Source organism: Melozone crissalis, unplaced genomic scaffold (genome assembly GCF_028551555.1).
Source record: "Melozone crissalis strain CALT ecotype California unplaced genomic scaffold, PUWL_Pcris_2 ptg000178l_1, whole genome shotgun sequence".
Classification (NCBI taxonomy): domain Eukaryota; kingdom Metazoa; phylum Chordata; class Aves; order Passeriformes; family Passerellidae; genus Melozone; species Melozone crissalis.
In genome coordinates, this window is record NW_026535945.1 from 1,418,725 (window position 1) to 1,439,339 (window position 20,615).

Consider the following 20,615-nt stretch of genomic DNA (forward strand, 5'->3'; position numbering starts at 1 on the left):
AAGAATGGCTTATCCTTGTATCCTATCCCATCACTAAAATCCATGTACAAAATAACCTCCCAAATTTAGCTTTGTGTAAATATGAGTCTGTTTTCCTAACAAAACCAGCTATTTTCCTCTGAAGTATAAGCTGTGCTTCAGCAAATTCAGCTCATGGCTCTTGGTGCAAAAAGCAGTACTGAAACCAGCCATGTAAAGGATACACTGATTTGTGGCGGTGGCTGTGATGGCAGTGCAATAGTTATGTCAAGTCCTTCTAACTGAAGGTGTTAAACACTTTAACAAACTTTTACCCTCCAAGTCTAAGGCTGACTGAACTTCACTTTTGTTCCTTACTGCATTTGATTCCCTTTTTGCTTTTCCCAGCTTTAGGCACAATGAATGAATTATCTTACTGCTCCTTCATTGTATTATTTGACCGCATGGATGTCTCATGACTATTTTCCAACTTCTAGCAAAGTTCCCTCTCATTATGATCCCAGTCTCATTTTACAGAAGAAACAGCTCACTCATTAAAAATCTGGAAAACCAAATATTTCTATGCCCAATGGGGACGCTCAGAGCCTTCAATTCAATGACTATGAGAGCCTAAAGCTGCTGTAAGGCCCATAGCCCCAAAATCTGGTGAGAGTTGAATGTGTTACACCCGATAGGAACTTTCCACAACAGAGACAGAGCCATCACCCAGGAGGGCACTAGCCAGTGTTTTGCTCTGTGAAAATATTTCCAATTACTTCAAGAGTCTTTGGTTCAGTCTTTGACTCCAAGATTCTGGACATTTATCTTTTCAATGCATTTAGGGCTTCAGTGTGGTTGACTTAAGGATTTTAGGGGGTTTTGTTCTTTTTGTTTTAAGGAGATTGTTTATATTGAAATATTTTTGTTGAGTTTTTTATTTAATGTTTTTATTGTACAGAAACACACTTGTCACAGTGGGAAAACGTTTTATATGTTCAGGCTTATTAGCAATATTTATTATTATTATTTCAAAAGGTTTGATTGGCTTATTTGTAAGCTAAAGGCACAAAGGTATTATGTGCTCTGTTTTCTCTAAACTTTAGATTATGAGAAGAGAAGAAGAACAGTGAACCGGATTCTGAAAAGTCAGTCTTACCATTAGTATCCATAAATAGCAGTATTTATGCAAAAAATAGTGTTATTATGTATAAAGAAATAAAATCTGAAGTAAAATTTATTACATCAATAGCATTATAATAAGGACAATATTTAAAACTGGAAAACAGCGAGCACATCCTTGTTACTGGAAGCTCTTAAGAGTTTAGAGAGACAAGGAGCAGTGGGTCAAGGAGGAGAAAGGAAGGAGAATCATTCTCTGTGTTTCACAGTGGAGAAATAAGGCAGAGGGGCATGAAATGGCTTAGAATATGTGGCGGTAGAACAGTAAGGCATTGATTCCATGTCCTTTAGGTCATTTTGCCACATGACCTGGCTCAGGCCTGCTTCATGAATTCTCCTTCATGAATTCAGGTTGCATTTCATACTCCTTTGTGACAAAGGATGCTGAGTGCTGGGAAGGAGGGAAAAAACCACTGGTTTCATATATGGAGAGTCCCTATAAATGTGGTCTCAAAAGAAGAAAGAATTTTTCTTAGAATCATAGAGCTGTCATACAATATGCTGAATTGAAAGGGGCTCCTAAGGATCATCGAAGTCCAATTCCTGACCCTGCACAGGACACCCAAGAATCACAATATGTGCCCAAGAATATTGTCAAAATGTTTCTTGAAATCTATCAGGCTTGCTGCTTGCACTTCCCTGAGGAGCCCACTCGAGTGCCCAACCAACCTTTGAATGAAAAACCTTTTTCTGAAGTCTAACCTAAATCTCCCCCACCTAAGCTTCAGACCATTTCCTCAAGTCCTGTAACTGGTCATGAGAATGAAGAGATCAGTCTCTGTCCGTCCTCTTCCCTCGCAAGGAAGTTGTAGACTGCAATGAGGTCTCCCCTCAGACTCCTCTTCTCTAGGCTGAGCAGACCAAGTGACCTCAGTACTCCTCATTTGGTTTCGTCTCCAGACCCTTCATCATCCTTGTGGCCCTCCTTTGGACACTCTCTAATAGTGGAATGTCTTTTTTATACTATAACTCCCAAAACTGCCCCCAGCACTCGAGGTGAGGCCACTCCACTGCAGAGCCGAGCAGGACAATCCCTTCCCTTGCCTGGGTGGCAATGCTGGGCCTGGAGAACCCCAGCCAGTCATGAAAAGGTAGAGCCTCCTCTAATTAGGATGCTCCTGGTTTTTCCCTCCAGCTCCTGAAGTGATTGTGTTATCAATCGTAGTATCACTAACACTTAATTTGTTGACTCTTGAGAAATCTGCCTTCATTGAAAGATACATCTTGTCCTAAACATGGAAAACCAATCCTGAGTGAACTTAGTAGAAGAATGCACCAGATATTTTGCCTTTCTTTTGTTCGTTTTCTTTAGGAACCAAATCCTCAAGAGTCTCTGCAGGCAGAAATGATTAGTGTTCTATTCTTGGGATAAAGGGAATTTAACACACAAAGAATAAGGCTTCACAAAGTTTGACAACAGCTTTTTTGTTAACCTATACATAGTGTGCCTGCTTAAAGGATGAAATTACTTTGTACCTTCTGCTTAAAAAGGTAATCTAAAATTATATTATGTAAAATTATATTATATTAGTTCTATTCATTAAAAAATGTATGTTGTGGGACATTTATAGAGACACTTGTGACAGTCAAACTTGGATGGAAAATAGCTGTCATTGTCTCAGCACATTATGACATAGCTATCATTTATTTTAGCCTAGAAATGGTAAACAGATATCAAAAACATTGTGTAAAAACATTGCACAGTAATCTAAAACATCAGAGTGGTGAATAAGTCCCCCTGCCCATTTTCATTTTGTTAACTTGCCGGTATAAATACAGAAAGAGTTCCCAAAATGTAAGTATTTTGTTTGACTTAGATTTGCCAATTTTTAGTTTTAGAGTGTAAACTCTGTAGTACAAACCCTATTCATAGATTCTATTCAAATCCAAGAAAGGTAACTCCCCTGAGCAATCTCAATTGATTGCTTTTTCAAACACAAGCTGAAAATTTCATGTGAATTTTTTTTTTTTTTTTGCAATATGATCTATATTGTAAAATCATTCTCTGCCATTTTGATGGCAATTTGGTGTCATTCTGACTCATAAATGAAGGCAAGTGGGGGAAAGAAAAAGTGAAAAAAACATTTTGAACCTGGAAGACAAAACTGACTTTATGTAAAAGTTTACATCAGCTCTTAATTTACCTTTAGGTGATCCATGCTATTGACACTAATATTCATGCACTGAAGTTATCATAAATAGTTTGCTGCAGTATTTCTGTTGAATCAGAAGTATAGAATAGACCTGCCCCAGACAACTTACCAGAAAAAGCTCAGCAAAGTGTAGCAAATAGAGGGAAAAATAAGTAATTGAAGAGTCTCATGCAAGAAAATATATGCCTTGGGGCTACATCTGAATGAACCCAAGGATGGTAAACATGTTGGCCCTAGCTGACCAGAACAGCTGCCTGCAGTTGTTGAAAACTGGCATCAAATAGATATTCTTAGAGCCTTTGGCTATAAAGGTCTTCCAGCTTGATGTTCGGCCTTGGCATTCAAAAACTTAAAGACCTTGCTCCCACTGGATTCAATGGTAAAATTCTTACTGACTCTAATGGGAGTGGGATCAATATGACAGTTCTTCTGTCTCTGCCACACAATTCAAATACTCTTCCTGTTCCATACAATAGTATCTGCACTCATTTATAAACTTTCTTAAGTAAGGTGTCGCAGACATTTTTACACAGAAATCCTTTCTTTCAGATTTCTGTATCTTCTGGGAAGCAACGGGCCCCAGAAGACAAGGTAAACAATTGTTATCAGCTGCTGTGGAATGCAACAGGGGCCTCTGTCATTGGTCTCATGTGCATGTTTATAATTAAGGGCCAATCATCAGTGCAAGCTAGGGAACTGAGTCCCTGGACACAACTTTGTTTTAGATTCTTTCTTTTCTATTCTTGGCTTAGCAAGCATCTGCAACTTCTCTCTTTATTCTATTTAGTATAGTCATAATGTATTTTATATCATATATCAATAAATCCAGCCTTCTGATCAAGCAACAAGATTCACCGTCTCTCTCTCACCAGCAGCGACCCACTCAGGCGCTGTAACATCTGGTGACCCCTCGTGTCAGAGCAAAAATTAATTTGATAAGACCAGAGGAGCAAAATTGCTGCACTGGGTAAAAATCCTGTATGTGTAGCATTTGATGGTTGCTTTGAAGTGACCACAAAGAGAACCTTCTTCTGGAAAACCATCAGGAAAGATGATGGAAAAGAGCAGCAGACCTGTGGAGCTGGCCAGAGCAAGCTGGACTCTTTCAAAAGGTACTGTGGGCTTTTCTATCCCTGATGAACCAGCCCTTCGTAGCTTGTGGCTGTTTGTATGGCAGACACATGCCTTGCCAGAAGAGATTCAATTCTCCCCTTCAGAGGAGAAACTTATAGCCCTCTGGAACCATTGGTCTAGAGAAGATGGTTGCTTTTTGTCAGAAACAGATCTCTATAAATTCTTTAGATGGGCAAAGCTTTTTGGGTTCTTTACTGATGTCCTGTACGCTTTAGATGCTTTTGTCTGGGAGTGCATGGACTCCATTTTCCAGTTCGTCTGGAGCCAGGGACGTGTCCTGCCTTCTATCTACCCAGCATTTATACAGCTTTTCCCACTTCTGAAACGCAGAACAGCTTGTTTCCAATGGATTTCTAATTGTTATGGCCAGGCACCGTTTCCCCCCTCCTTGGCAGAAGACCCGGTGGGTGATGACTTTGGGCCTTTCCCCCCGCCCTGCTTCGCGGCGGGGGGGGCTGAAACTTCGCTGGGCGAAGAAGTTTTTTTCACTCTTGCTCCGGAGCATGCTCAGATGGAGTTTTCTCCTTCCCCCCCTTCTCTCTCTCCGGGGGGATGGGAGTGGCCGCTCAAGCCAGCGCCGGCCTCTCAGACTCCGCCTTCAGACATGGGGGCGGCACCGGTCTCTGAGGTTTCTCCGGTCCTGCCAGAGCCGTCACTCCAGGAGATCCCGTCTCCGCCTCTCCAGGAGGTCCCGCCCGCGGTTTCACCGGCCTCCCCGCCCCCTGAGCTGTTGCTAGGCAACGACGAGGATGCGTCTCCAGCTTCCGGCTCAGCGTCGGAGAAGGCAGAAGAGACAGCACTTCCTGTGCTTGAGCTGTTGCTAAGCAACATCGATGCTCCGCCGCTTCTCCCGGCTCCGCTGCTGCCTGTGCCGTGCCTGCCGCCGCTTTCAGGGCCAAGGGACGCAGCAACAGCGTGTTCCCGCGCATCCCCGCCGCCTCAAGGCGAGACAGTTCCTGTTCAGGATGGGGCTGAAAACGGCGCTGAACCTGCGGGACCCTCCGAGCAGCCCGCGGCTGATCCCACTCTCAGCGCGGTTCCCTCCCCAGTTCCGGCCCCCCCCTCGCCGCTCGGACTGGCCGCTCCAGCGGCTCTGGCGTTGTCGGAGGCTCTGTCCTCCGTGTCGGCGTCAGAGACTGCCATGGCACCGGCGGCTGGTTCGAGCCCGGACCGTCCCGGACCGGCTGCCCCAGCAGCTGCCCCGGCCGGGGGTCTCTCCTTCAGTGGAGCGGGGGCTGCCCGCCAGCTGACTCTTGCGGCAGCCCGGCTGCCGGCTTTCAAGCTCGGTGGTTTGGGGGGTGGTGTTTCGGTTGCTGTCCCATGGAGGCTGCCGCCTCTCCTGCGTCCTAGTGGCATGGGGGGGCAGGTGCATCCCGAGAGCCCTGCCTCTGATCCCCAGCCCGAAGGGGATGGGGATGGTGATGCCACGGGGCGGATGAGAGACAAACCCGATGCAGTGCAAGGGAAGATGGCACAGCTGGAGGAGACCATAGCTGGTTTGCTGTGGGAAACAAACATCTCCAGACCCCAGATGGGATTGCTGGGGAAGGCTTCTATTTCCTCACTGCTGGCATGCCTCAGTGGTTTTGGGGAAAGGAAGCATCTCACTGCCCGTGCTGCCCTTGTGCTGGCAGCAGGGTTCAGGCCTGCGGGAATGCAGAGCCTCTGTCATGGGTTTGGCCTGGGCCATTGGGCTGAGAAAGTTTCTGGGCCAGGGCCAGCATTTGGCCTCCTGATGTTTCTGGGGGTTGTGGTCTATCCGACAGGCCCTGGTCCCCCTTTGTGAGCCAGTTTTGGGGTTCCTGGTCCAGCATGGGCCAGGGCCCCCAGGGCCTTTCCTTCTCTGGCACTGCTCTGCTCGGCTGCTGCTCTTTTGCTCTTCAATCAAAAAAAAAAAAAAAAAAAAAAAAAAAAAAAAAATTTAAATTAAATAAAAAAGATTGAAAATAGCGGGCAGCAGCTCTGAAGCATTGAAGGGCCAGAAAGGACATTCCACAAACTGTTTAAAATTGTGTTATGACTGTCAATGGTTTTTTGATAACTATTGATAGGATTCCTTTTGCAGCAAGTTTGTTTTCAGGACCAAAAAGGACTCTCAGATGTCCAAAAGAAACAACTTCAGCTGATGGACTGTTCCTGAAACTCAGCTGCATGGACTTGAATTCTCTTTGCATTGTTTTTTGCATTTTCTTAGATTGTAGGATTGTTTTTAGTGATTTGTTAGTATTGTATATTTTACAGGTGAAGAAATTTCCTGTTCATTCCACATCAGCATTTTTCTTTTATTTTATACAATTTAGAAAGGTGAGATGTCGCAGACATTTTTACACAGAAATCCTTTCTTTCAGATTTCTGTATCTTCTGGGAAGCAACGGGCCCCAGAAGACAAGGTAAACAATTGTTATCAGCTGCTGTGGAATGCAACAGGGGCCTCTGTCATTGGTCTCATGTGCATGTTTATAATTAAGGGCCAATCATCAGTGCAAGCTAGGGAACTGAGTCCCTGGACACAACTTTGTTTTAGATTCTTTCTTTTCTATTCTTGGCTTAGCAAGCATCTGCAACTTCTCTCTTTATTCTATTTAGTATAGTCATAATGTATTTTATATCATATATCAATAAATCCAGCCTTCTGATCAAGCAACAAGATTCACCGTCTCTCTCTCACCAGCAGCGACCCACTCAGGCGCTGTAACATAAGGCACTTGCAGAGGAAAATATCTTGTTTCTGAGACTACAGAATTAGCTTCAAATCAACCTCCTAATTTTAGAATGGTGGGGTTTTGTTTTCCTTTCCTGAAGTATTTGGTGGCATGAAATCATATTCTGGAAGGTGGGAGAAGGCAAGTCCTCATTTCTGTGTATTTGCTTTTATGCCCATATTTATGCCCTTAAGAATTTCTCTTTTATTGAAACCTTTTCAGGTTCCTATCCATTCAATTTTGGCCTATCTGTGTGTATCACAGCATCATTATTATTCCTCAATCTTCTAAAGGCTAGAAATTTTTGCAAACACTTTATTGGAGTTTTTTGTTGTTGTTGTTGTTTTCCTGGTGGGTATGTCTCTTAGTCCCAGAGACAGATAGTGAGGAGTCCAACTCCACTTTTACACTAAATCCTGTTGACATCAAATGAGAATTAGCTGTTTGCGTCTTTTTTTTTTTTTTTTTGATCAGGTCCTTATCTCAAATGAAAAAATTAGGCTCTTTCCCCACATAGTGACTGGCATGTTCACATCAGCTGTTTAAAAAATTCATGTGTCTGACAGGAAAGGAGGGTAATGGATGATTTAGGATGTTATTGGCATAGTCCCGGGCAAAATATGGTCACAACCCTTCAGAGAAGAACAAAACAGAAAGAAGAGAACCATGTATAGTCAGGTGTGTTTTCTACCTACCAAGCAAAGCCTCTTTCAGCTAGGAAGTATCCATGTGGTTCTGAAAGACATTCAGGAGTGGGACAAAAGTCATTCTCAGTGCTCTTGCTTCCTTACTCCAGGTATCACGTTCCAAATAATTGGGATGATGAGGCGGGAGTCAAGGGACAGGGAAGCCAACCCTCCACTTCCCAAAATGCTACCTGGCTCTGGGCAAGACGAAGCAAGTTGTGCCTGCTTCATCAGGCCACAATCATCAGGATTTTCCTCACTTGCAAGACTCTGAAGTCCTGAGATCCTGAGGTTTGTTTTTTGGCTAATCACCAGCTTCAATATTCTGTCAGGTTTGCAGCTCTGGGCTATGCAATAGTCTCAGGCAACTAAGCATATATCTATTATAGCAGGGGTTTTTAGTATGGCAATATTTAATAAAAAGAAATAATAGTATAAATGCATAGTAAAAAACCCGAATTTTAGAACACATGTTTAGTAAAATTAAGTAATTTTTGACTGAGAATACATAAAAGCATCTCTTAGGGTACCAGCTATAAAGAAAAAATTCAGACAGTCTTTCTGAGCAAATGACAATGCTGTTGCCTTTGGGAGCAATGTGTCCACCTTTCATAGCCTTATCTTTGTACACACAGATTTTCATAAAACATGAATTTCTCCTGTTACTTTTCTGCACAATCAGGTTACAACCTCTGTGTTGTTTCTACATGGTGGTGCCTCCTAGTTCAATAAGGTGCAATCGAACATAAGCCAGGCTATCAGAGCTGACTGCTCAATGAAGAGAGTGAAAGTGAAGGTTGTGCACTCTGTGCCTCCAATTCACCAAGAGACACAGACAGAGTTTGGGCCTTCTATATTTAGCTCTAGGGCAGCCTTGCTATCTGCATGCCACTACTGAGAGCTGGGATTGCATCAGTCTAGTCTTCTCCATGAGAAGAAAAAGACTTCTTCCATCATCCATGTTTGTAAGGAGTCTGAAGTAGGTAAATAGGAAAACAGCAGAACACATTCAGTCAAAGGGATGACATGACACCAGCTGTGACGTTGCTCCTCCAAGGGACATATTGACTGTTCACAAACATGATGAGTGATCCTGCCTAGTTTTGTGCCCAGCTATCTTTTGGGTGTTAAATATGTGTCAGGGAGACACTAAGTACAGCAGGATGAGTTGCACCAGCTAGGAGCAGCCCTTGCTGCAGGAGCATATCAAGAGTCTTTGCAACACCCATGAAGGCCAGGTCTGCCACTGTGCGCAGACCCTTATGTGGGATTTGCAAAGAGAAGGAGAGTTTCTCGCTTGTTCCTCCATCCTGGCAGCTGCAAGGGTGGAAACCAGTTGCAAAGCTTCCTGGGGAACAAGGGGGAGGCTCCTGCTGCTTCAGGCCTAAGCCACAATACCCACGTAAACAAATTAAAAAAAAAAAAAACAAGTTACTACTAAAAAGTAGTAAGTTCAATGACTTTAACACAATCTATGGATTCAAAAAAAATTAACAAGAATTATTAGCTTTTAAAGGGAAATCAGATGATGTGTAAGGAAAAGGTGGAGATGATTCAGCATAATTTATTATTTTTAAATTGATAAGCTCTTTTAAGACTCTTTTAAATAGATAAGCTTACAAATCTGTAACCAAGATACCATACCAGCATCAAGCACATGAAAGTTTTTCTCTGTCCCTCTCTGCATGGCTTTAGATCACGTTTCTACCTCTGGACCAGAGCATTTCCTAAAATCAATCATTTGTTGAACAAATATTAACTAGATCGGTAGCTGAAGTAACCAATGTATAGGCTCATTACAAAAATCACTTAACATTGTGATCGCTGATTCAGGCATTACCTTAACTTTACATTCTTACCCTGGCTGACATGATTTTAGTGTCTGAAATGAATTTTCAGGCAGAGAGTTTGCCTTCCTGTCATGATGGCTGTGTCGATGGAGGCCTCCCTGTTGCAGAACAGCATCCATGTACTATCTCCAAGCTTCTGAAAGGTAAGACTCTCCTTCATGGTTTCTTTTTGCCATACAATAAATCCTATCAAGTTTCTCACAGTAGTCCTACCAGCTTCCTCAATGTATGCTGACAATATCTAGAAGCACTAAATAACTAAATAAATAAATAAATATTTAAAAAAATCCAGAATCTCTTTTTCTGATGATATCTACCTTTTTCTGAAAATTCTATATCCAGCATTTCTAACTGATGTGCAACCTCTAGTTATGCCCGAGAGGTTATGCCTGAGAGACTGAAATTTTGTGCAACTCATCTTCCAGCTTCACCAGGACCCCTATTTCCTTCATTTCTATTCTGCTCAAAATATGTTTCCAATTTGGCGCAACTGTGCCTCTCCTCCACATCAGTTTGCTATCTGCAGTCACTGTAGGATCTTCAAAAGCTAACAGGAAAACATTACAGAGAAACAGTCTTTCCTTCATTTTCATCTTTATTCCATTTCAATTTTTTACAAAATATTGGTTTTTTGGTGAAAAGTGCATTTTTGTGAGATTTTTGCCTCTGTGGTTTTGTTGTTTGTTTTTTTTTCATATCAGTCTTTATTTAAAGCAGTGTGTGGATGCTATACAAGATTATTATGGCCTCAGAAATTTTCACAGGAAATTTTCCTGAAATTACAAGGAGTTGTAGAAGAGTCAAAGTATGATTTCCTCTTCTAAGACTATGATCCTTACACCAGTTCTCATTTTTTTATAATATGCAACCAATAAGGGTGACAGTATCAGATGGAAAATAAAGCAATTGCCAGATATTTTCCATTCCAGTTAATAAGCCCCCTGCTTTGTGTCAAAGTGAAACACTTAAGGGCAGCAAGGATTTTATTTTTTGTTTGAAATTAATCTTTAATGTTCTTTAAAAAAAAAGAAACAAAAAGAACTTACGAGCAACTCAGTTTTCCCATTTTTAACACTTCAATTCTTTCAAATTTAGTGGTTAGGGGGCAAGTGTTGAGATACTGCATAATAAAAGTTCAGCCTGGAAAAACTACAGAAGAGGAAAAGCATTTGCCTTTGGACTTTCTATCAGTACTTGGTCTGTAACACTGAGTGACATTTAAAGTACTGAAAGATGGCCAGTGTGGTAGCTCAAGATTTGAACAGGCATGTTGGATGAAATTGTGGGGATTTTGTGGTATTTTACAGGACTGTTTTATATACAAAATAAGGAGATATATGCAAAACCTAAATGACAAAGTTTCTGACTCACTGAATTTTATAGCTTTTCCTGTTAAGAAATGATGCATTTGTGGATGTCCAGAGTACTTTCAGTTATTTTGTTCAGTTTGCTTTTACAGGCTTCAAAAATAGCTTCCCTTTTTTTTTCTTCCCTTTCTTCATATTCTTTTTTTTTGTGTGTATTGATATGACACATCTACTTTTCAAAAAAAAAGAAAAATCAAAAATTATTGATTCAATTTTCCAGTGGTATCAGACATACACTTTATTGCTGATTGGTTCAATTTGACATTCATCATATAGTATGCTAATAAAAGTCTCATGTTAATAAAAATTATATGTTAATAAAAAATATATTTTACAGGCTGGTAAGAGCCCTTTACTTCTTTAGCCCTTTATTTTTTGCAGATATTAGAGTGTAAAACACTGTGAGGTTCAGAAAAAAATTGCAACTAGACTTTGGTTCTCTAATGGCTTCTCTTTTTTAGTGCTGACTTTTCTGATTTGGTTCATTTTTGTAGGTTTAGTGTTCTTTCTCTTTCTTTCTTTCTTTCTTTCTTTCTTTCTTTCTTTCTTTCTTTCTTTCTTTCTTTCTTTCTTTCTTTTCTTTCCCTCCTTCCTTCCTTCCTTCCTTCCTTCCTTCCTTCCTTCCTTCCTTCCTTCCTTCCTTCCTTCCTTCCTTCCTTCTCTCTCTTTCTCTTTCTTTCTTTCTTTCTTCTTTCTTTCTTTCTTTCTTTCTTTCTTTCTTTCTTTCTTTCTTTCTTTCTTTCTTTCTCTTTCTTTCTTTCTTTCTTTCTTTCTTTTCTTTCTTTCTTTTCTTTCTTTCCTTCCTTCCTTCCTTCCTTCCTTCCTTCCTTCCTTCCTTCCTTCCTTCCTTCCTTCCTTCCTTCCTTCCTTCTCTTTCTTTCTTTCTTTCTTTCTTTCTTTCACTTTGTGCACTTATTAGTCATGAAAAATTATGGAAGTGCTCTATTGTATCTACCTACTACTGTTCCTAGTGGCTCCACAAGATACAGGAATCTAACTTTGGATATGCTAAAAATCCAGGTGTAAGCCCTTTTCCTTAGTGTTTTTTTCCCTTAGTGACAGTAGCAAGAAGGTCCCTCTCTAGGTCTTGACAAGACTACAGCTTCCTATGGGTAATTTTTAGCAGACAACAGATGAACTGTGTTTTAATGTAGAGTGGCAGAGATCTGCTCAAGACAGTTGGATTCTTTACATTTCTGATTTTTCTCACAGACAAAATTTAGGGAGAAAGATTATGTTTCTTATCAGCCCACTGCCTGAAATAAATAAAATGTGGCAAAACTGCCGGCCACCTCCAAATATGAAATTAATTTCTACAAATGCTAGAGAAGTTTTCACCAAAAATAATTTTCTGGCCCACTAAGGTAAAAAAGGTCCTTTGATCTCCCCATATCCTTGGACCTGAAGGATATACTGCTTGTCAAAGTTCAAATTACTCAGAAGTCTGCCCTGGCCCATGATGTTGTAATCATGTTGTGATGGTGGTATAGGTGAAGGAATTTATTAAATTCTCTGTTGCCTCTTAGTTTGTCTACAAAGCTTTAACATTGATTCATCAAGTGCAAAATCAGCTTGGGACATGAATGCTCAGTTGTAGCTGATCTGACATGAATGAATATTATACAAAAGAAAATCTTTTGCTCCGTCTTCATATATTAATTTGAAAGTAACCAGTAGGAAAATGTCAAATAAAATAAAGAAGGAAAAGCAAGGTACTTAAGTTAGCTTCATTTTAAAGTGGCGCATGGGTGGTACTGTATAAATTCCTGTTCGTGGGTAAGATTTGCGTATGCTTCTCATGTATCATTTTGAAAAATTACTTTTAGGCTTAGAACATTTGTTTTTGTCTTTCATTTAAAAATTTAATGCCATGGGTCACCTGTTGAGGAGAGGGCTACAGAACCACTATGATCAAAACCCTGGATTGTTAAAAAGAGGGACTTTATGTATGAAATATCATAATTACAAACTATGAAGAATGTTTCTTGCTTTCTCTATCAATTAAAATATAGATATTTGTGCTTAAACTCGGTCTCACTATGATATTATCAGTATTACTACTATCTTTTATTTTTTTATACAGACCTGTAACTTGCTAGGTACATTCTATGTTGATGAAATGCACATTATCTGCCCTAGATAACATTCTATTTTTCTTATCTCTTATTATTTTCCAAATTACTCTGTGAGACACAGTCTCTAGGTACTGTATGCCATTAGCTAAAATTTCAAATATTGTAAAGATGGAATTAAGATTTCAGACAGGAAGAAGAAAAAATGAGATATGGTTGAGTAAGAAACTGTCTCTTTGCAGACAAACACTTTAATTATTAACATTTGGATGAAAGAACAAAGAATTCAGAACTAGACTCAAATATTTAATCACTTGTCATGCACAAAATGCATTATTTAAACTAAATTTTTAAAAGTGTTCAATTGTGAATTGGATACTTGCCCAATTCCACTGAATAGAAAGCAAGTTTGGTCTTGGGTGTTGGTCCTAACAACAAAGAAACCAAATCAGCAAAGGAAGGTGAAGAAACAATGAGCACTTTATTCTGCTGCCTGAAGCACCGCTTAAAAACATGGTGTGTCTCAAAATGATACATGATTTGTAGACTGCTGCAATTCTGTTCTCATCCATCTCAAATTACACTTGCCATTCAGATTCCACTTTGCTAACAGCAAAGTAGCTACTGCTGTGCTTTTCAGTGGCAGGGCCAGGTAGACACCCTTACATGAAACTTTCAGCACAGACACAGCTCACCCCAAGGGGCAGGGAGAAATTTAACTGAGCATTTTCAACTCTGTGAGAAAATACTGAAATACAGGATGTATGGCTCCTCGGCAGACTTGACACAAGGACGTATTTTTTAGAATCCATAGAATCTCACCTACTAATTTCTATTTTGTTTTTCTCTATTAGGGATTTGGAGGTCTTTTTCTACTTTAGTTTTGTTCTCTGTGCATCATGTTCTCTGTGCACGTAGTTTGTGATGTTTAAATCATTATCAGTTACTTTCATACAACATATTTTAAAGATACCATAGCCGCAACACATACATTCAAAATTGTAATCTATATGCTAAGTTACTACTGCAAAAATATTGCTGTTAAATTTTGTACTACTTTGGAATTTACATTACAAAAAGAAAAAAATAGTGAGCAAGCTTAAGTTAATATGTTCTAGAAGATAGTCAAACAAAAAAAATAAACTGTTTTATGGTAAGTAATAGCTGGGAAGACAAAACTACTAAAATGACAAATGACATCACAGTAACTTATCCTCTATGACTTCTGTGAAGGTTTTCAGAGCTACAGACCAGCAACATCACTTACCAGGGATGATAAAAGCATATCACCCTTGCATCTTTGGTATAATAATCTCATTTCACCCACATCTCCCACAATGACAGACATGTTGAAGAGATGCCTGTGCAATCCTTGCACCTGCTGTGGCCCCCTAACCTTATTTTACTTGTGCTTGATGAAGAAGCATATTTCCTGTTCTAAAAGTTGAGGAAGTGCACAGCACTTTCCCTTCTTTTCAGTAGATATATGGGATTAGTAGGGGACAGAAGACCATTCACAAGAAATGAACACAAAACTCACTTCACTGTCTTGGATCCTCTGTACACACATCCTCTGCTAATGTACTGCAGGCAAATACAGGCATACATTTTCAGTCTTTTCCCTACTGAAGAGCTGCAAGAAACCCTTGGAAATAATAGCAGGTGTTTGTCAATAGCAATCCTTTGGAACAATTTCTTACTATATGGCAGAACAGATGTAAATCTCACATATCTATCAGCAAAAGATATTTTCTATAACCCAAAGTATTTATTTATTGTGACTGGAAGTAAAATATCTGCCTGTTGTGCAAGGTTTTCTTTGATAGACATGATGAATCCATTGGAAGGACCCTTTGAAGCCTAGCTTATTTTCAGTACATGGATTCTACCATCTCATCTGTAAGTGAGTCATTATTTTGACCAGTACAAGATTATTTTCAAGTGCAGGAAAAAATATTTAAAAATAATTGAATATAGTCCACAATAAACACCACAATATTATATTAAATTAATATAAGGCAATACACTATGAGTGTGTTCCTACATAATCACCACAAAAACATTTTTTAAGAGTGAGATGGGGAATAAATATTGTCAAATATTTATGTCAGATGTTTAAAGGAGGAAAACCTCTTTTAATATTTTTGAATTGATACGTTTTCTTTTCACTATTCCTTTAAAAAAAGGACCACAGAATGTGTAGTCTGCCTGAGCACAAAAGATGTATTAGTACAGATAAATATGAAGGGGTTTATATTATAGTATTTAGTATTGCATTTAGGTTTTTAAGGAAGTCAGCTGTTCAGCAGGTCAGATCTCAGAAAACACAAATATTTTTGCCCATATTTTATCTGTTTTCAATAATAATTGCAGTTTTTGTATAGTGGAGGAATAACAACTTTTCAATAATTTCCCCATGGCTCAGTTTGCTGTTCTCATGCACAGTCTCATAGTTCAGAGCAGCTTTTTTGGTGTGCCTGTGAAGTCAGATTCAAAATGTTGATCTTGAAGGGTAGTGGTAGACAGACCGAAGAAAGAATTTTCTTTCAGGAAAGACAGTAGTTCACTATGCAGTGATGTAACAAAGTCTAGCAAAACCATCTTCACGATATACATAACTGTTACAGCCTTTCAGTCATTAAGTATGTACAGATAGTCTATTACGACTCTTCAGTTATGTGTAGCAGTATTTCTAAAAATTGTTGTGTTAGAGGTTTGTTCTGTTTGTAGTCTTCTATGTCATGAGGAAAGAAATCTTTTTACTGACTTTTATAGGGGTTGGATTCAAATTGGTAGTGTACTTGCAGCTAAATTGATCTCTTGCACAGAAATATTCTACCAGAGAACTTAGCAATTGTTTTTCTCATAGAGAAGTCAAAGCCATAATGAGGCAGGTCCCTTTGACCAGATGTCAAGAACATATTTTTACCCAATGTCTGTGTCATCTCTTCTGCAAAAAATGAAACTTTTTCAGAGCTAAATTATTTTTAAAAGTTTTATTGGCATAAAAAAGGAAATTTAGTACATAATTCTATAATTCATTTTATGCTTAGCACTGTCTGATGAATATATATTTTCTTGCGAAATACTTGAATACTTGCCAAAGTTTAACAGTTAATTAGATATTTGGCTTTATTCATTGCTTTCTAAAGCTACCCCAAAGATGAAATTGGCCCAATGTTTATGAAATGCTAAATAAAGAACTAAGTAAATTGCTTCCCAGTTAAGAGGATGAGTGTGTCTTGTGAAGTAGAGTCTACTATTAATTAAACAGAAAGTATGAAACCCACTTTTCTAATATGAATTTGACTCAGTATAAAACCAGGGTTTGAGAAACATTCCTTGAATTTCTTTGAGTTGCATCCATTTTATTTTAATTTTCCAAATCAAAACACATTACTTTTTAGTTATATATATTTTTTAATCATTTCCCATTTTTAAAATCTAACTTAAAAATCCATTTAAAATAGTAAAAGTTTGGAAAACTTTAGAGCCAAAGATTTGAAATCAAATGACTGAAACTGGCTGTTTTTCAAAAAAATGAATTAAAAAAACAAATTCTGTTTCTGGAGTGGGCATAATGTCATGAGCAGAGCTTTGGAATTGGGAAAAAATTGCAAAGGGCAGGAAAAGAAAAATCAAAATCTTCGTATAACCGCCATTGTTTACTTTAAACATAAAGCATTTTCTTTTGAACTGATTATTGTTTTAAGACTTAGATTCTCTGATGAATTTTTAAAATTCCTGTAGATAGTTTGATGGCCTGTCTTTCTCCTTATAAATAAACTATAGCAGTTTAGGACATATGTTAAGTCTTGATTGATTTACTTCAGAATAGCCAAAAAAAAAATAGACCCAGTCAATATTACACAGTATATGGACTGAAAAAGTAAACTGTGGCCAGTATAATCCATCAAACTGCTTATGCTGGACAGATAGACATGTTTACATTCTTCTACAAAGGTGGCTTTTCCTTGGCATTTTTTTCAGCAGCTCAGGTGGGAATATGCAATATGTGGCTTGGAGGACCTACATTACTATGATGGCTCCCAGAGAGGAAAGATTGTCACAGATGATCAGATCTGCTTTGTGTAACTGTTTGCTGGCTTTTGGTTGGTTGGTTTTTCTTGTCCCATGGTGTCATTTCTCTTTAAATCACAAGGCTGTTGGCAAAAGTAAAAGGCAAAAAATTTTTTTCATTTCAACATGGTGAAATTGCAGGATAGGTATTAGCAGCTTTGGGGTCAGCACAGAGTGAGCCATGTGCTTTTTAAGATAAAGATTACTCAGAAACATAATCTCTTTTTTCTTCATTTTTGTCTTTTTAGTTAGATGGTATTTACCTACCTATTCTACTACCCACTAATTTTCACTTGTACATGGGTCTCCTTCATTTTACATTTTCTACATCTTTCCTGGCTTGTTGAAAATATTCTCTGATGCCTTTAGTTGACTGAAGCTTCGTTCCTTCCAGGAGAGTGTCAGAAAAAAAATCCTGAAAAGAGGGACTGTACTTAACTCCTGTGGATGGACAAGCGGAAGTGAGGACTAAAGGGATCAAGAAGAAGAGTTTTGACTCCAACCCATGTTCTAGCTCAAGTCCATTATGTTATCCTACCCAAAGCCTCCAAGGCTCCATGTGTGATCTCTAGCCCCCAGCTCTGAGCAGTTCTGCACAGTTCTGCAGCTGAATGAGTTCCACAATATGTCTCTCCACATAGCTGCACAAACAGCTGCAAGGCCCCAGGGCAGGCAACGGTCTGGACCAGCATCAGAAACACGTGTGTATATTTGGGAGGCAAGGCTGTTGATGCAACATGCAGCTGGTACCCAAAGTAGCCAAAAGATGCCAGTTCTGAGGAAACCAACACAAGACTTTGCAGCACAAAAGCCGCAGGTTTTTTCTGTAAAGCAGTAATAAGAGGTTAGAATATGAAGGTTTTCACTAGCAGGAGAAAGGTAGCGACAGAGAGACTCCAGCAGTTAATTTTTGCCTGTATTATTTACAGTATGTCTATAAAATTTTTTATCATTTATTATAAATCATTATCAAACTCTACTTTGGAGTGACAGCTCTGCTTATCCAGTGGGCACTGACTCTCCTCCCTTCATGTTTCATTTAGGTTTTTTGCACACTTCATCGTGGCATGATGTTAGCTCCTTGTCCCACCACCTCCAGTGCTTCAAATGTCTACTTGACAGTTTTACCAAATACGATACACTTCTTCAATAGGCTGGCAGCTTTATGGGGTCTTGGATTACGCAAAGTGTATAACCCCAGCAAGACAGGTGTCCTCACTTGTGCGTCATGTACCACTGTACACCACCAAAGGCTGTTTCATGGACAGAGTTCCTTTTACCAAGGGCTCTCTAGGGAAAAATATCATTAAGAGTCAAGGATATGGGTCTGGCTCTCTACAGAGGGAGAATAAGACTTTTACCACACAGATAGCACTTAGGAGTTATCTCAGTTCCAGTGATCCTGCAGTGGCTTCATACGGTAACTGGAGGAATGGTTTTTCTCCTCCTTCCCTTCAGAGGAAGGAAATCCACCTCAGATAGAGGTGCAAAGAGACTGTGCTGGTGGATTTGGCCCTAAAAGTATCTAGCTCCTGTATGATTGACAGTGATAGCACACATACTTTGAAAGCTCTAATGTTGATGATTAAGCCCTAATAAAAGCAAATAAGGTGGTGTCTCTGTGTACCCCAGTCAGCCAAGCATATATCTACCTGGCAACTTGTAAATTAATCTGGGTGTTTATGCTGTAGATCATGATGAACAGGTTGCTATAGCAACCAACATTTCTTCCATTTTTTCTTGCTGCTAATTATCCCAACATCACCAACAGCTACTAAATCTGAATTCTTAATGAATGCATGTGGAAGGCGGTTTCTTGATATATCTCTCACACTACCTCAGCAGAATGAGATAATTAAGAATTAGTGGATATTGATTATTTAGGGTTTATTGGAGCCTACCATTCTGATACACATATGCTTGTGCACCCAGAGGATCTGCCCAATTTTGCTCGGCTCATTCTGCCAATCTGCACTAATTATTGACAAAATAGTGGTAGGAGAGTACACTTTCTGTCAGATATTAAATGCACTGCTTCCACAGGCTTCAAGTCTTTGCCAGCATGGATTGTGGGGCCCTGAAATCATCTCTCTTCACTAGCAGCACTCTCACAACACCTTCATTGGTGTTGGTATACTCTAATTTTTTTTTATTTTGGTTTGGGTTGTTTGGATTATTAGTTTGGGGTTTTGGGAGTTGTTTAGACTGTTAGTTTGGGGGGGGGGGGTTGTTTATTTTGGGGGAGGCATTGATTATTTGGCCTTTGTCTTGTCTTTTCTCCTAAACTACATTGTACAAACCAAATGTTTTTGCCGTTATGAGAAGGATCTGTGAGATTCTGGGTGACATTGGACCTGTGAATGTTGGAGAACACACTGGGCAGTAGACTACTCTCAGAGTACTTCAGGTTGATTGCACATTAAAACACGTCTGTAACATCTGGATGTTACCATCTGAGCTTTCACTGCAAGATATTATGAAACTCAGAATGAGTCTTTAATATGAGATCCTTATCAGAGCCTGATGAAATTCCATTTTCCTCTAGAAATCCAGTGTTCAGTGCACAATATCATGTGTGCCTAATATTGCTCAGGTATTTCAGAGTTGCTAAACTCATAAAAACACTGAAATGCAGATAGAAATATGTCAACATTGATTTTTTTTTCCTGAAGATTATAGTCCAGGAAGAAAATGTTTTGTTACAATGTTTTTCTTTGAATCTGATTTTTTAAAAACTGGTCATTCTATATATTTTATTTATTTTTATACCTCAGAGCATGCTGAGGTAAAGATATAAAAAGTGTTTTTTAAAGGTCTTTTGTAAATAAGATTCTTACTAAATTGAGGCACAAGAAAAGATAGAAAAAGGTATCCAGAAGGTCATAAATGCATCAATGTCTGTATTTAAATCTTTTTTCCAGTGTTACAGTTAAAGTCCAAATAAAAAATTTAAGTCCAATTAAAGGTACACTACATATACTATGTGCTGATTTTATCTCCTTGTTTCATTTCTATGTATAATGGCTCGAAATTTAATTCTCCTGAAATTTATATTGGTGTAAAATAAGATAGATGCCACCAAGAGCACCAAAATTAAGATCAAAGTAGAAATTTTATGTATGAAAAGGGTTTTTTTCTTATAGAAAATTATAGTAATTGCAAGGATAAAAAGGTGAAAGAAGTAAAAGAAGTTCTGAGGAAAATGGCTTCCTAACTAATACCCTGAATACCATTTTCAGTGCCCTTTCAAATTTACCAAAGGAGCAGGTGCACAAAAATTTTGTTTGATTTCTGCTCAGTACATTTTGAAAGCAGGCACCTCAACAGTGATTCATACCCCAATCATGTCTTAAAACTCATTTATGCAAAAATAAGACAATGAAATTAAGGGTTCCATTCGGATTTTTTTGCATAAGGATTGTGCATTGTGGAGT